At 43.3% G+C, this 15,827-nt stretch overlaps 1 protein-coding gene across 7 annotated transcripts in view; it reads left to right on the forward strand.

Moving 5' to 3' along the window:
* LOC114871951 (RNA-binding protein Musashi homolog Rbp6) overlaps window positions 1-15,827 on the forward strand; it is a 616,561-nt gene that overhangs the window by 414,944 nt on the left and 185,790 nt on the right. The window contains exon 1 of one of the 7 annotated variants that reach the window (XM_029178588.2): window positions 11,441-12,290. The exons of the other annotated variants lie outside the window; for them this stretch is intronic. The gene's annotated coding sequence lies outside the window, so the exon portion shown is untranslated. Of the gene's footprint in view, window positions 1-11,440; window positions 12,291-15,827 lie in introns of those variants that run through there. 7 annotated transcript variants of the gene reach the window in all.

A 15,827-nucleotide genomic window follows, 5' to 3' on the forward strand; every position in this document is an offset into this window, starting at 1 on the left:
TGTTTCCTCCCCCCCTCGTGTCTACCTTGATGTATCCAAGCGTTCAGACAAATGCATCTAGTTCGAATAAATTTAGAACGCTACTTAATTCTACGGAATTAAGGGACTTTTATAGGTATTTTCGTTTTTATTTAGAAGATTGAACAGCTTAGAGCTGGGTAATTTTTTGTCTTTTCTTTTTAACCCTTTTTCTATGCACACATCTACTGGAAACATTTGATACCTTGCTCAGTTTTGTAAGGAATCTTAAAAATTTACGAATTTTCATATAGTGCAACGCTCGTTTCGCATTTTCAACGCTTCAACGAACGCGAACAATGTAATTCGTCGCTGTTGCACGCGTAAATACGTATTCCGAAAACCACGTAATGGACAACTACACGGAGGGTAGACGAACAGCGAACCTTGGCCATACTTGAAGATAGAATCCGGAGCTCATCAAGGTAATGCAGCTGGGATTATCCTGAAACCGAGCACGTTCCCAATGCTGAGAGTAGCGGGTCGGCTCTCGGGAAAGGTAGAGCCTCGGCAGGTTATTAGTTGATCGTTTGATCGAAATCCCGTGGAGACTGGTAGACATTTCTGACATATGCTGCCTCTGTGTCTATCTTTCCATGGTGTGTACCTTCGACTGGTCGTCGTTGGCTTATTTATGGAAATAATTCAACGTGTAACAGAATTCTTCGATCGTTCAGTTATTCTTTCCTATCTTTCTTTTTTTATATGTACAAAAAAATGAATTGACACTTTGATGACCATGTAGCTCGTAAAATTTAACACTATGCAATTAGTATCCGATAGACTAGATAAAAATTACTATTAACTTTTGTATAGTTCGAAGAAAACAAGTTTCTGCTCAGCTTCCGTGCCGTAGATTCTTGATAATTTGAAGAGTAACGCTGAAAGGGAAGCGTTTTTAAAGAATTTCTTATTACCCTTCTCGCCACTGTCTGCAAGCTAACATCTTACCCTGGAACTAATAAAACTTTTGTCGAAAAATTTCTTTCGAAACTTTCAGAAGGGACTTTAAACTTCAATCTTTGCCGATGAAAAAAGTACCCGTCCTTTAATTTCTTCTCCTATGTGAGCATATCGTTTCGCGGAGGACGAGCACTTTGTACGATTTCTTCTTGAACTTCAGTGGAAGAAAAAAAAAACGACAGGTAGTGCCTTCGAGTTGGAAACTACTCCAGAATTAAGAATCTAAAAAAAGTATTGTAGACTAAATACTTTTCTAATACTATATAATCTTACATCCGCCCTATTGTTTCGCTGTCAAGAAAGCAGGTGCAGGTCGAAGGAATAATAGCGCGAAGCTTTATCTAGTCGAACGACGGGTCTTGTTGCAATCGGTTTCCGGTCGAACAGCGTCAGTTCGGCGGATCAGATTAACCAGACAGTGGCAAATTTATCTCGGAGTGTAACGAGTGAGTGCACGTCGCGCGGACGACGGGCGCGGATAAATACGTGCGTTTAGCGGATTGATTGGCTACAGCGCACTTTGGCGAGGCTCGCTTCGGCTCGATGCACTTTTGCTGTCATCGCACCGAATATAGATGCGCTCTTGAGTCACGCGCAACCTGCTCGGACCGTTCCTTACCATTCGTGGCAAGGTTAAATTCTGCTACGCTCGGGGATCCTTGGTAAACCGCTATAAACGAACGATGCAACAATCTCCACGATCACTGGCTCCCTAGTGATTGTGGCAAGCTGTGATGCAACGAGTTGTTGGATAACACTATTTAACATTTTCGCTGTTATTGATGCATCCGTTGGCTCACAATCATGATCCTGATGCAACTGTTGCATTTTTGCTTGCACCGAGAATTTATTGCATTCGCGCTTTTGTTTTAATATTTTGATGGTAGCTATCATTATTTGTGACTTTGTTAATTCCACTTAAAAAATTGGTAATTTCGTGGCATACATTATTAAAATTTCTAAATATAATTTTCATTGCATTCTCCTCTTGATACGAAAAGGAATTTAAAATTGTCTAAATAGTAGTATGGATTCTTTTTCTGCATAATTATTTATTTAAATTCAACAAACGGGTTTCAATCAAGCTAAGTATTATTGTAAACAATACTGTTTTCACATATTTTTGGTATTTTCTCTTTTGCTTTGAAGCAAAATTTGCGGTTTTGTAGCGAAGAACACCAAAAGGTCATGAATTTAGTTGGCAGCTTAATACCTTGAACCTTGATATTTTCAATACAGAACTTTTATACAAAAGATCGTGCTTTATGAACTTCTCAGAAACGTTTTCACCTTCTGCTTGAATGTAGAACTTTTTCTTCCTCCACATTCTATACAAGTTCCTTTACGAAAAAAAAATTCAACATTTTACAGAATGGTAATATGAGAAATTGTAATAAATGAAGTTCATTCAGTGAGACTTAATTAACTGCTGTAACTGTTCAAATAATAAATGAACGTTATCAACTTTATTAAACTACGAATTTCTTCTTCGTACGAAACTTTCATTCGAGCTGAAAAATGTTACGCCGAAACGGTTAAAACAGCGCGGTTGCAAGTGCAATTTCGAGGTAGCCAAGTTCGTTAATACAGTCAAGAAAAGCCGGAAACTTCAAGAAAGATTCCTATTCTTGCTCGTGGAATTGGCCAATTGGAAAGTTTCGAAGATGCGTTATTGAAACAGTCAACCGTAAAAGTAGGAATTCGAGTGGCCGGTTAAATTGGCTGAAACAGTTGGAGAGCAATCGACAGTTCGGCAAAAAGATTCTTACCTGGCAAACATCGACTCGTTAATCATTTATTCTATCCTTGTTTCTCTACCAGTTTAATTAAAATGTCTGTTATGTTGCTTGTTGCAGGTAAGAATGCCGTTCGTCGTCAGATATCCTTATCGTCCATCGGATGGGTGAGTGGTCTAATGATATTTTAAATTGAACCGAGCATCTTTTTTCCCATAAACATTGTCGATGGTCGTTCGAAAGTGTCAAGCTCTTATTCTTAGACGCGATCGGGATCTTGTTACGATACGATTACGTTTCCTGTGAAAAAATTATTGATAAGACAAGCGGATGGATAGAAAGAGACGGTTCTTTTGGTATCGGTAACGAGAATGCCGCGCGGCGGACTTTCCTCGACCCCCGATGGGGGTTGATATGAACTGCCAAATGTCACTGGGCCAGACATTTCTATATTTGAATTCGAGTTTCGCATGGTGGCACCTTGACGCAGAGGAACGAAAGGACCGACGTCTCTATCTATCGATCTAACTGCCGGCTGGGCCGTGTGACGTTCAGGCTGAAAATAATGTTTCGTGAGTTTCGTTGGGGTAGTTTGTCCGTTCTTCTTCCCTCTTCGGCTATCTCTTTTCATCCATCCTTACCCGCCCTTTAACCCCCTTTTTCTTCGCGGACGAGTCTCTTTTTCCTCGACAGTGGCCACCGATAACCGAGAATGCCGCGACGAAAATACAACGTCAGTCAAATCCTTAATCCTGGAAATAGAGGCGCTTATCTGTGCTGACGTAAGTGGTGCAGCAGGATAAGAACGTTGTCCACGCCCTCTTTTCTGTCTCGCTGAAACGTTCGTCTTTGCTCGGGCTATCGGTACGAATTCAACGATGGAGGGCGAGACAATCGGAGATAAAATCAAAGTTTTCGAATTACTCGATGTGCCGGACGAAAATTCGACGAGACTTTGCACAAACATTGATGGCACAGCTTTCCGTTCTTCAATAAATGCGAAAATTTTAAGCACTACTTTAGCCTTTTCCGCGATATCTTGCAACTTTAATTTTTACAAATCAATTAAAAAATTTGCATGAACATTTTCAAGAACCAGTAAAAATTCAAATATTAGAATGTATATGAATCTTCTTTAATATCACTATTACACGAATTTGATGAAGATACAATTTTCTGGACGAATAACGATGCGATTAATTAATTAATATCGCGAGAATTTCCAATCGTCCGAAACTTTCCCCCTAAATTTTCGCGGCACTTTTCACTCGTCACCAGTTTCAAGCAAGATTACTCGGCGGGGATTCCATGGTGTATGAACGATAATTATAAGACGGAAAATCGTCGAACGGCGAACATCAGAATTCCTTCACGCGGTCTCGTCGTTCTTGCGACGATGCGGTCGACCTTAAGGTGAGACACGAAAATTCGTGTCGGGACTCGAAGCTGCAGCCATCGTGGTAATATCCGAAACGGTAAGTTGTGCACGTCGCCGGTGTGCATCCGAATCCTCTACCCTCTACTACCAGCAGGAATATCCATTTCAAGACATTTAACCCGGCTGACTGCCGCGACGAGGTGAGACGGGATGTACACAGCTTCTAAGATTACTAGGCAGTTTCATTACGCTTACGAAAAGACTCCCCTACTTCCTCTGGCTCCGTCTCGGTCTCCTATTCCCCCTTGCCCCTGACCCCTCTGCCGTTGCTGTTCTCTTTGTGTCGGGTAGAAAGGTTTTCGAGAGGTTCAGACCATAGCACGTCAAAACCGGAGACGAGAGCGGCCACGAGGAACCGAGACGAGACTTCCTCTTCCTCTCTTTTAAAGTTTTCTGAAAAGTAACGTGGCCGAGGAACCGCGAAAATAACACCGATATTCTGGATTACATAGGCCAAGCTAGAAATTTCCCTAGATAGTAATAATTGGGTGATCTATTTATAATACGAAAATCCACACTGTTTTATAGCGAGCAAATAATTTTAAAAATTATTTTCAATTTGTGGCAAACATACCAGTAGATATTTTGTTGCGTTTCAACTTTATTTTATTTGTCAACTTTCGACGAAAACGAGTTTCAAATTATAAAATGAAGAACAAATATCAATTTCCAGGTGAAACGCTTTCGTGTATTTATGAGAGATGAATAAATTTATGCAAGAGAATGCATAAAATATCGTCGGTAATTAATGTATGAAACTCTAAAAATATTTGGCTTAATTTGAACATTCAATTTTACTACAGATCAGGTTCTAAAATCAGAACAGTGTAAATTTAATCAATTTTATCGAATAATCGAATTAGTGAAATTTCAATTCTGTACTATGGACGTACGAAAAGGTAACAATAATTGAATTACCGCTGAAATATCATGGAAAATAATACTTTTATTTGTCGAAATATTGAATATCGCGTACCTTATGGGAAGTAATAATTTTCTAGCTAATGCTGCTGGTTTCGGGTAATGGTTTTACGAGTGTATTAAGCGCATTACTTTACACGAGAGATGCTTGCCAATAATATATACTGCCGCGAAATATTTAACGATCGTGTAGCTGAACTTTCCCGTTCAATTTGTACGATTTCATTGGGTTTACTGTTACACGGGTTGGAAATGTAAAAACAGTCATCAAGTGAAAAATTCGTCGACCAACTTGCGCTCACTGGTCGAATTAAAAAAATTTCGCAACACGTAATTTCCATCGTTACCGGCTAGTTCGCAGTTAATTATCGACGCGGCTACATTATATACACGGTATTTCCTAGCGCGTGTTCAAACTGTACGTTCTTTTAATTACATTTCGCTAATTACTTTTACGAATCGCATAATCCTCGTTGATTAACGTGGAACGCGTATCGATGATCGTTCGAACAAAAAGGCTAGGACTATAGCGCAACTATGAAGGAGCTGAATACGTGCTTTCTACGTAATTGATCATCGTACCAAGGTATTCGTTCATTCCAAGTACAGACTGTTTCAAATTTGTCAAAAGAGTATATGAAAATTTAAATTATTACTTGAAAGTTATGAATAATTTTGCAAGATTGTTTCTCACTAATATACAGACCCTACAGTTAATGAAAATTAAAAAATTTATTTTCAATTGTTATATTTCGAGTAATTTATTATTGCAAATTCCAAACTAAAATTTTATAAATTATATACTTATTCAACGATTACGCTTTTCCCTATGAATTAAAATTAAACTCGTCCCTGGATTCATTCGTAAACGTCGAGATAATCGGTCGGAAGCATTTCCCGGGAATCCGCTTCTAATTCCATAAGTAATATGCACGGGCCACGTGCTAATCGTGTACACGCCATTACATTCTCAAACGCATTACGTGTAAACCAATCTAAACGAGCGACAGTGATTACGGAGTTTCGTGCTGCCACGGATACACACCTGCGTGTATACTCGCACCTAGTTTACTCCTCTGCCAGCTCCTTCTCGAAGCAAACACAAATGACGCGGCTGCATTGTTAAATTACGTTATGCATTGGTCTTCGCTGAAACTTTCATTAATCTCTAAAGACTACGACGAGGTTGCAGTGCAAGCGAAACTCAAGCAAACTATAGTAGACGCTCGATAATTTTCCGCCTTCTGGGCTTTAATTTTTCGTGTAATCATAAACGTAAATCATAGACACGTGGTGGAAGTAATGGTTGAATTAAAGAAGGCAAAGAAACGAGGCAAAGGTTGTCGGTGGCTTTTCAAAGAATCAGTAACGGAGCCATTAAGCAGCGGGTATTGAAATCGACGCGCTTTCCCGGCAACTCAGCGGCGTGCCAATGAAGTTAACCTTCTTATTAATACCATTAATCACCTGGTAAAGATTCAACGAGAAGAGGAAAAGCGGAAAAATAAGGGCTCGGTAAGAAGAAGTAGAGGAAAAGGCCCGAGAAATCCACCGAACCCGTCCGCTTCTCTCGGGGATAGTTTTTAAGGGCGTAAACGAGAAAAAGGGACCGACTGGAAGCGTATTGTTTCTCACGCAACTTTTCATGGATTTCACTTAACTACGCGAAGTAAGAGCTGCCTCAGACTCTAGGGAGCGCAGCTCTTTTCTTCGATAAAAATTCATTTCCTTCCTTTGATTTACTTCAACCTCTGTGAGTCAATTTCTTTTTCGCTTTTTACCACCGTCCGGCGCCCCCCTTTTTTCTCTTTCTCTATCTGTATATTTTGTCGAAAAATGTTTGGGAAATGCTTGCTTTTTCTTGTGGCCAAATATAAATCCTTCTGCTGAAACGCAACCTCAGATCTTGATCGAAAGAAATTCTAATGACAAACTTTACCTATGTGTACTTTCATAGGTAAATAACTTTAAATTGTCAATGAGAAATATAAATTTTTGAATAGAAATGTTATAATCGAAAAGCTTAGAACGAAATACGTACTCGTCTGACCGAGCGTCGACCTATTCTACTTACTTATTTCAATTTCCTTCCACATCAAACTTTCTTCACGTTTATAGTGCAGATTTCCATGATTATTAGAGTTATCATAAGCATGAATCTTCATAAAATTTGTTTTCACAAATCTTTGATAAAAAATGGTGTTCTAGATTAAACGTCACTGACTCATTTACATCTTTGAAATACCTATCAGAGTAGTTCGAAACTAGGTTACTGCCAACAAATAAGCACCAATGCTAATAAGCATTCCATTGACACAGAATGTCTCATACAAAGCTTTTTCAAAGAATAGATCAAAGATTTGGAGAGCAGCTACTCTAGCTTGTTTTCGTGCACCCTATTAATTACAACGTTTCGCGTGATTCAAGCTATTTGCCCGTCCAACCCCGAGCGTGATTAGGAAAGGAAGACTCTCCCTTTTCTTCGAGCGATCTCGAAGGAACCATCAAACAGACCGCGAACAACAAATCCAAATACTAAACCAAAAACTGGAGCCCCTGGAATTCATAGGAATGGGTTGAATCAATGTTTGGAAAAAGTTTCTGTTAGCGTCTTTTAGTTTTGCCAAGTTTCCTAGGAATTATGCGTGCAACTAAAGAGTGGTGTTTTAAAAAATAAACGCGTAGGTAGGGAAACGATGAGTCGTTCAGGATGAGCCATATCTTGAGGTATAAGTATCGAACTCGAAAATCGCGACCAAAAACTCGACTGGCGCAGCAACGTGATGCGGAAAACGACGAACTGGGTCGACATCGAAGAGTTTCGCTGCAGTTGGCTCGTCCAATCGAGTATCCATCCTCTCGTCCTTTCTTCCTTCTCCTTTCGCTTTGCTCTTTTCCGTCTCTTCCATTCGTTCATCCCGTATGCGGGGGATTCGAAACTCTCAGCTACTGTTTTCCTCATCGCCGACGAAAACATGCTGCCCTTGTACTGTCGTCGAGACAAATACCGAACACGGAGCCAGCGGGAGGGGGGAGGATCAAGGAGGATGAAAACTTTTCCACTGTTCTTTTCGTTTATAATTTATGTTTCCACGAGCACGCGGCCGAGACGACGTTATCGATTCCACCGTTACGTAAACAGGCTAGACCACGGTTTTTGTCACGCTTTGTAATGCACTTAGCTGTTTAAAGTGCTTGGCTTTCGCTCGATCGTGAAACCGTGGTTAAGCTGCCCTTTTGATCGATAGGTACATCGTATCTTTCCTGTAGATGTTGCTTTTGGTAGTCGGTATTTTGTTGAAAAAAAAAAGAATTTGAAGAATGTGTCAGCTTCTTTCTTTGAACACACACGTTCTAAACTAAGAGATTTTTCAATTGAATTACTGAATTTGACTCGTTGGATAGTTTGATGATCATCGATTGGCATTATCGGATGACAATTTCTTAAATAAGAATTGCTACAAAAATGTTGAAACGATCTCAGAATCACGTCCGCCTGTTTAAATTCTAAACTCAAGAAGAATGTATCTCAACGTTTGTTCTTTAATTTTCACGGTCGTGGAAACATACTATTACACGTTCCTACATTTTTAATTCCATGACGTACCTTAGTTCGTGAAAGAATGCTTGCTTTTGCATACAGGCATTCGTGGAGGAGCTTTTCTCGTTTACTTCACCCGGCTCTGTAAGAATTTTGTACGACTCGAAATGTAAGAACGGTCGCGGCGTGGAATTTCATCTTCTTTTATGAGAGTTGTTCGTAGCATTGACTCGCGTCCACTTACTCACGATGCAAAATTTTGTGCATGAAACAGACAGCAAGTACCTATTCTCCAAAAAAAGAATAAGCTTGAAGTAGGTTAAATTGAATTTCAAGTTAATCAAATTTTCGTAGGTTTATTTTATTGGTCGAACTTCGAAACAAGATCTAATTTTCGTACGAAGGATGCAGGATCATTTTAACTCAATTACAGAAATGAAATTTGTAAAATGTAGAAAGTATATTTTTAATTTTGTGCAATTTAATTAAGCGTCAAAATATCCTTTCAATTATCTTTTATGTGAAAAATTCTGCTTGCAAATTATTTTAGTCGATAAGTAAAGGAATTCCGCCAGGTTAAGGGGTCTCATGAAAATAAGACTGCTAGGAAGAATCAACACGTGTTTTTACCCTTCCCTTTGAAACTAACCCTTTGTAAATTAAAACCGTCCGTGCAGAACGATTATTGTGTACCGATACTATCTGGGAAATTCGTGTTAAAAAAATACCACCGCTCGTTCTCGGAATTCTTGGGAAATTGGCCACTCGGTAACACCATGACTAAAACAGTATATAAAAGCTTCGAGGAGGGTACGCGTATAACAACATTCTTGATCGAGCAATTACAAAGTCCTCAGACCTTAAACGACTCTCCTTTGTGACGGAGGTATTCAACGTCGTTTCTGTTAGCCGTAGTTGCGCCTTTTGCACGACAGAAGGAAGCACACGCCAGTGGTGATTTTCCCGCCAAGTTCATTCAGCATCTCCCGTTGGAGGTAAGCCAAATACTGAATACAACAGCACCTCCTTTCACCTCGCCGCTCCTCGTTGCTTCGCCGTTATCATCCCCGAATGGCAAGTTGATGTTGCCGTTGTCGCTAGCACTGCTGCCGTTGCTCCGTTATACAACAAGCAACACGGACTTCTAATAAGGTCGGGTCACGACCCTATTCCGCAATATTTCGCGACCAATTGTTCTCGACGTTGCTGAGTGCAATTATGACAGCCAAATCCGGACCGAGTTATTGGTCGCATTGTTTACTGATGAGTTCCTCCACTGGTTATGATTGCTAACGGCGACGAGATTAAAGATCATGAATGGAATTCCTTTTGATTGATAAGCTGAACGACATTCAAAGTGAAAAAAGAAATAGAACATTTATCAATTTCTTTAAATGATTTATTACTCGCTGCAATAAGTGCATAATGAATAATTACAAAACGAATGACATGGTAATTGAATAGACTAGTTGTCTAATTAACTCCGGTGAAATTGTTAAGTTTTAAAGCCACGGTGTCCCAAAGATTGTCTCCTCTTCGATTTTCATCGAAAGTGAAGGAATCAGGTGACACACTGATTTCCAGGAAGTCTGTTTTTTCACAAGTTGTCGGCTCGCGTGCCTAGGAAACGAGTGGGGATCAGCGTGTGCGGGTGTGCGTAGCGTTTATAGTATTGGCAACGGGCCAAGTCACGTTGCGGCTCAATGAAATCTTTCTGGGTTAGGTTACCCCCTTCCTTCGGCGTTAAGCGTAGGATACGTTTACGCCGGGTTGCTAGACGCGCGCGAGAAGAGGCTGGCCTTCGGCCAGAGGGAGAGCTCGTGGATCTGACTTAGCCGCGAGGTCCAACGGAAGTGGTGATGGTCAATATTGGTCAGACCAAAGGCTTCTCGAGCACGAGGCCGTTTCTCGAGTGTAACGCGAACGACGCACTGGAACGTTTCGTTTGAAATGTTCGCGGAATTGGATTTTTTAAAAGTTCATCTCCGTTCGGTTTCTCGTTGAAAATGCTCCGTCGTATAGACGAACGGATCCGACAGCGACCCAGGGATTCGGGGAAAGAAACGCTTGATTCGATATCGCATCGTGGCAGCAGTTTAGCTCGCGGACGCGTAACAAGTAGTCATGCCCCGAAAATGCACCGTTTCGGCATCGGTGCAAAACGACTTGCGAGAGCAGAATCCGACACCCCTCTCTGACGTTGGCCGCTCGAGCGTTCTCCCTCTCTAACGTGTTTCCATGCCGCCGTCAAGCGAGCGTGGCGTGGCGAGGAGGAGCAGTCAGGCAGTCAGGCTCTCTGCTGGCATTAAGTATTCCCGTTGGGTCGGCGTGGCGAGGAGGAGCAGGGACGGAGTAGCGCGACGCGACTCGACGCGACGCGGCGTGGCGTGGCGTGCGGCGGGTCGGTCGATGCTGGGGTGCTCGGAAAGGAAGGAAGGAAATGAGCGAGAAGGAGAAACAGACCTATGTTCTATCTTTCTTCCCCTCTGTTTCTCTCTCCGTTACTCTCTTCCACCGTCAATCCCTCTTCGTTTGTTCTCGTCTCCGTCTCGGTTGCACTGGCGAGCTTTCTCCGGCTAGAATCGAGAGGCGCTATCCCCCTCGAGCGACGCCAGCGCCCCGGGGGCGCCTGCGCGCCTCGGAGGGGTAGCAGTTACCTGATAGTGGCGAAAGCAAGGGCGAGGGGATAGGGGCCCCTCCCTGTTCTATCCCTCGCTCCTTCAACGTGCACCCCACCAGCGGGATCCGCGCGGCTCCTCTACCTCCCCTCGCTACGGCTCCACTGCCCGGGCTTCCACGGTCGCCCCATTCCGTTCTCGGCATCACAGCGTACAGCATTGAACTCGACGCACGACGACAAGGAGCGCGACAACGACCACCTGCCTCTCTGCTCTACGGATTACCTGTATCTGTCTCTCTCTCTTTTCATCTTCTCGCCGATCCGTTCGCTCTCCTATCAGGCTACGTCGTTCCATACGACGAGAGGACATCACGAGGTTCCAACGGCCGCAATTACGCTCGATCAACCGTCGCGAAGACACCCGTGGTGAAATACCGCGCGAAACGAACGTCCAAGGGAAAGTAACCGCTCGAAAGTGACCAGCGTCAACGGCTGTTCCCGCAACTGTGTCACTCGAGGCCTAGCCGTTTGCTTGCACGTAGCGAGATCAGGAGGTAGGATCCAGTGTAACGCGATTAGCGACCACGATTACGCGACAAGTGTATAACCGCGCGCGAATGCCAGCCGTTCGTCGGGCAAGCTTTAATCAATTAAAGGATCGCGCGTTCATTCGTTTTAACCACCTGTGATTCGACGTGATTGTCATCGTTGTCGACCACCAGTGTACCTTAGCAAAATCTGGGAAGCTCGACGCGCGATCGTCAGCTGTATCGAGATCTGTCACGAGAAGCAATCGTGACGTCCACGTTCCTACGAAGACGTGGGGAGCTACATATACGCGTGTGTGCTGAGAAAGCGCGAGGCGTGTGACACGAGACATCGTCGGTCTCGCGGTCCTCCTTTTCTCCTGTCGCGGAGAAAGGCTATACCTTTGATCGCACGGCACTCGGTACTCGCGGCAGTACTGAGTGACCTGCAGCACCCAGCAGTCATCAAAAAGTGTACACAACGGCGGTCACCACGTACATCACGCCGCTCATCACCCCAGAGAAGGTACGGTGGTTCATTCTCAAATCTTTCTCCAATTATTCGTACACATACATATGTGGGGGCAAGGAGACGGGGCTCCTATCATCCTGGAAGAAGTTGTGCATCTCGGTGAACGTGTGGGTGTACCGACGTTTTTGCACGCTCCCATTTATCGTCTATATAGACACGTACACGCGTACATATGTGTGAGTGAATGTGGGTAATACGTTGTGCGCTAGCTGCAGGCATGTGTGTGGGTGGAGCTTGATCCTGGACGTCATCCGTCGGACAAAGACGGACTGTAACCCGGCTAGATGGATCTTCGTTCCCGCTCGCTCCTTTTCTCTGTTTCCCTTATCTCTTGCACCGTTTATTTCTCTGGACAGTGTGCGGTGACCGAAAAGTTTCGCGTAGATGGCATTTCAGTGTTGATGACGTTCTGAAACCCATCATCCGATGGCCATCGTTTCTGATGCGTCGCACCTTTCACGGCCCCTAACGTCTGCTCCGTTAAATTCTTCCTTCCTCTTCGCTAGTAACTTACGTTAGCAAAATTTCTCTTCCCTTGGATTTCCCTAGGAAAATCAGAGTCTATAGGATTCGTTCCGCCGCGGCGCCGGTTGAAACGCAAACACGAAAGTTCCATCGGTGGTCGGATTTTTTTCATCGTGGACGTGGTCTCTTTGAGAATCGTGGTGCCGTGTTAGTGCGTCAAATCGGATGAAGGAATTATTAATGGAATTAATAAGTTGAGTGGTCCAGCGGACGTCGGAAGACGGAGGAAGTACTATTTCCTTTTCGCCGGGGAGAGCGCACTCTAGTTCCTTATTACGTTCTCCACCCTCCCAAGCAAACTTATTATCTTAAGTCCTTCGGCTCTCCAAGCGAAACGATAACGAGATCGTTACTTTCGAAGTTCCCGCTTCGCGACCGCCGCTCGATAATTATTATTTTCCCCTTTCAACGGGCCGGTCGAGCGGATCCAAGTGCAATCTCAAGATTTCTCCTCGAGCGACTCGCTCGTTTCAACGATCTCGCGTTCCAGCCCGTCCGCGAGATTCTACTTTCAATTTTTTTTCTTTCTGGGGCATATCTATCCCGACACTTTGTATCGAAGATTTTTAATACGTTAACCTACTTCCTTTGTCGTTCCTCTCCCCACTCTCCTCGTGTCTCTCTGATCACGGACAGACGCTACTGTCTGTCGTTAAACAAGCAGCAAGTTCTGTTCATCGAGTCGATTTCAATTTATTCCCGATGAAAATCGTTTCCCGATTAAAGTACACAGCCCCGTCGATGGGATTTTTAATTAATTCCAACTGAGCCGATAAGTTCGTCGGTGGAAAAAAAAAAAGTAACCTTTCCATGGGCGTATCGAGCCGCATCGCATATATTAAAACGATCATTAACGAGCTGCTCACTGATGCGTTGAGTGATAGGTGCTGTAACGCGGCCGAGATTTAGGTCGCGACCGATTTTTTTCCATTCCACTTTATTACACCGAGCGAACCGTGTTGTCGAGAGTATCGGCTCTGATGATTGCGCGGAATGATCTTCTGCTTGAAATCTTTTCGATCCGCGCGCCGTTCGTTTCCTCTCCGCCATCCACCCACACGAGTATTCACAAATTTTCCTCTTTTTTTCTCCTCCACCCCCCCTTTTCTCCGCATCGATTCAATTTCAACAGAACTAACTTAGTTTCCATTCGCGACGATTGCGTGTCGCGCGAAACACATATCCTTTCCAGCAGACACGTGACGACATATTTCTCGGGTTGTCGCTAGAAGCGGCAGATTCGCTCGTATATCAGGGGTAAACAAAAAGTAAGACGTCCGGCTGTCAGCTGCGCGAGTTGAAATTTACGACACAATCTTTCCTTGTGTCTTAAGAAGTGATAACGTTCAAATATCCGATTTGCGCTTCCCATCACCCCCGGATCCGTATCGGTTGTAGAAGTGAAAATATCGTAGAAACGCGGGCTGCCGTATTTGTTCGCGAATCCGGTTATATCTGTCTGGAAATACGTGTCGAATACGAAAGATAGGAAAGGGAATTGAGTCTCCTTCGACGAGTATACGTAGGGGAATCGATTATACGAGGCTGGTGTGGAGTTCTGCAAAGATATCGTTATGGAAAGTGTCGTGAAGTAGGAATAAGTAGTAACACCCTGTCGTTGTCAGACAAACAAGCAACAGTTGTACCGAATTCCCACTTCTTTTAGCTGTTGCTTTTTATCTGTCTTTTAATTTAACCCCGTATTAAGTTTCGGATAAAAAAGGGGAAAATTTAAAGCGTGATCAGCGCGATATTCGCCGTTTCCTGTTGCACGCGCGAACGATATTTCGACCGGCGACGACGAAGGAAGCTCGACCTGCTCGTTCCGTCACCGCTTTACGCGAGCAAAAGGGAGCTAAGCGGATTTCGTGGCGGTCGCTGGCCATTCGCAAACTGGATACACAAGGCTGGGAAAGATTGTTATCGAGAAGGGGCGAATTAAAACAACGCGACGCGTTCCCATGGACCTTGGCCCTTGAAGGGAACCTGGAATCGAGAGATCACAGTCTCACCACCGAGTTCAAGCTACTTAGGATTTGTCGTAAGCAGATGAAGCGGAAGAGAAGTTAATCCGCTTTCCAAATAATTATTCACGGCGACCACTTTCTCGAATCGTCGCTCGCTCATTTTCCGGAGGAGTACGCTCGGGCGAGAACTTTGATATCGATGATAATCGGATGAGGGAAATCGACGTTGCCCTGGAAATTGTTTTTCTTCTCTTCTCCTGAAGTTTCGCGATGAATGTACAAGAGTGTTTATTGAAAGTAACACTTTCTCTGATCAATAGGTGTGATGGAATTGCGTTCAGATAGAGAAGAAATGAAACTACGTGGTAGTTGTTTTTCTTCGTCATTGCTTAGAATGGTTTTCTTGATGCGGATGGATTGTAGGAAAGCTTGTTAAAACGAGAAGTCTGAAGCCCCATAAAAACGGCTAGGAGATGACCTATTGACGAAAGAAGAACGCCATTGCGGTGAGCGAAACAGTAACTTGCGGTTTTAGATTTCACCTCGTGGTAAGTTTTGCTGGTATATAGTTTAGTGGTTCTCGGTTCTTGCGGTGAGGTATCGTTAGGTGATTGTTAGAGTCAGCCATTAACACGTTCCGTGCGATATGGGCGGAAGCACATCTTTAATTGATCATAAAGCGAAATGGAAGTGTAATGAATACAACATTACCGTAATTTTCTATACTTGTTCATTCTAAATTCTTTTGTCTTCTAATAACACAATTTATTTTCCTATAATCGTAGGTCTTAATATTGCAAATTGAAACCAACTTTTCATTAAAGCCATTAAAATTCTTCCTCTTGTGTATTTAATTACCTCTGCGGGATGAACATGGAATTTCTAACGAACGCAACCTAAAAATTGCATATGACAGCGTGAAAGAAAGGGCGAAACGATGAAGCGTCAGCATTCGAAGGAATTAAGTGGACGAATTCGTTGGTAACAGGACTGTTTACATCGAAACGCTTTTAAATCCCGACCGTCGAGTCCGATGAAC

Source organism: Osmia bicornis, chromosome 1 (assembly GCF_907164935.1).
Source record: "Osmia bicornis bicornis chromosome 1, iOsmBic2.1, whole genome shotgun sequence".
Lineage (NCBI taxonomy): Eukaryota > Metazoa > Arthropoda > Insecta > Hymenoptera > Megachilidae > Osmia > Osmia bicornis.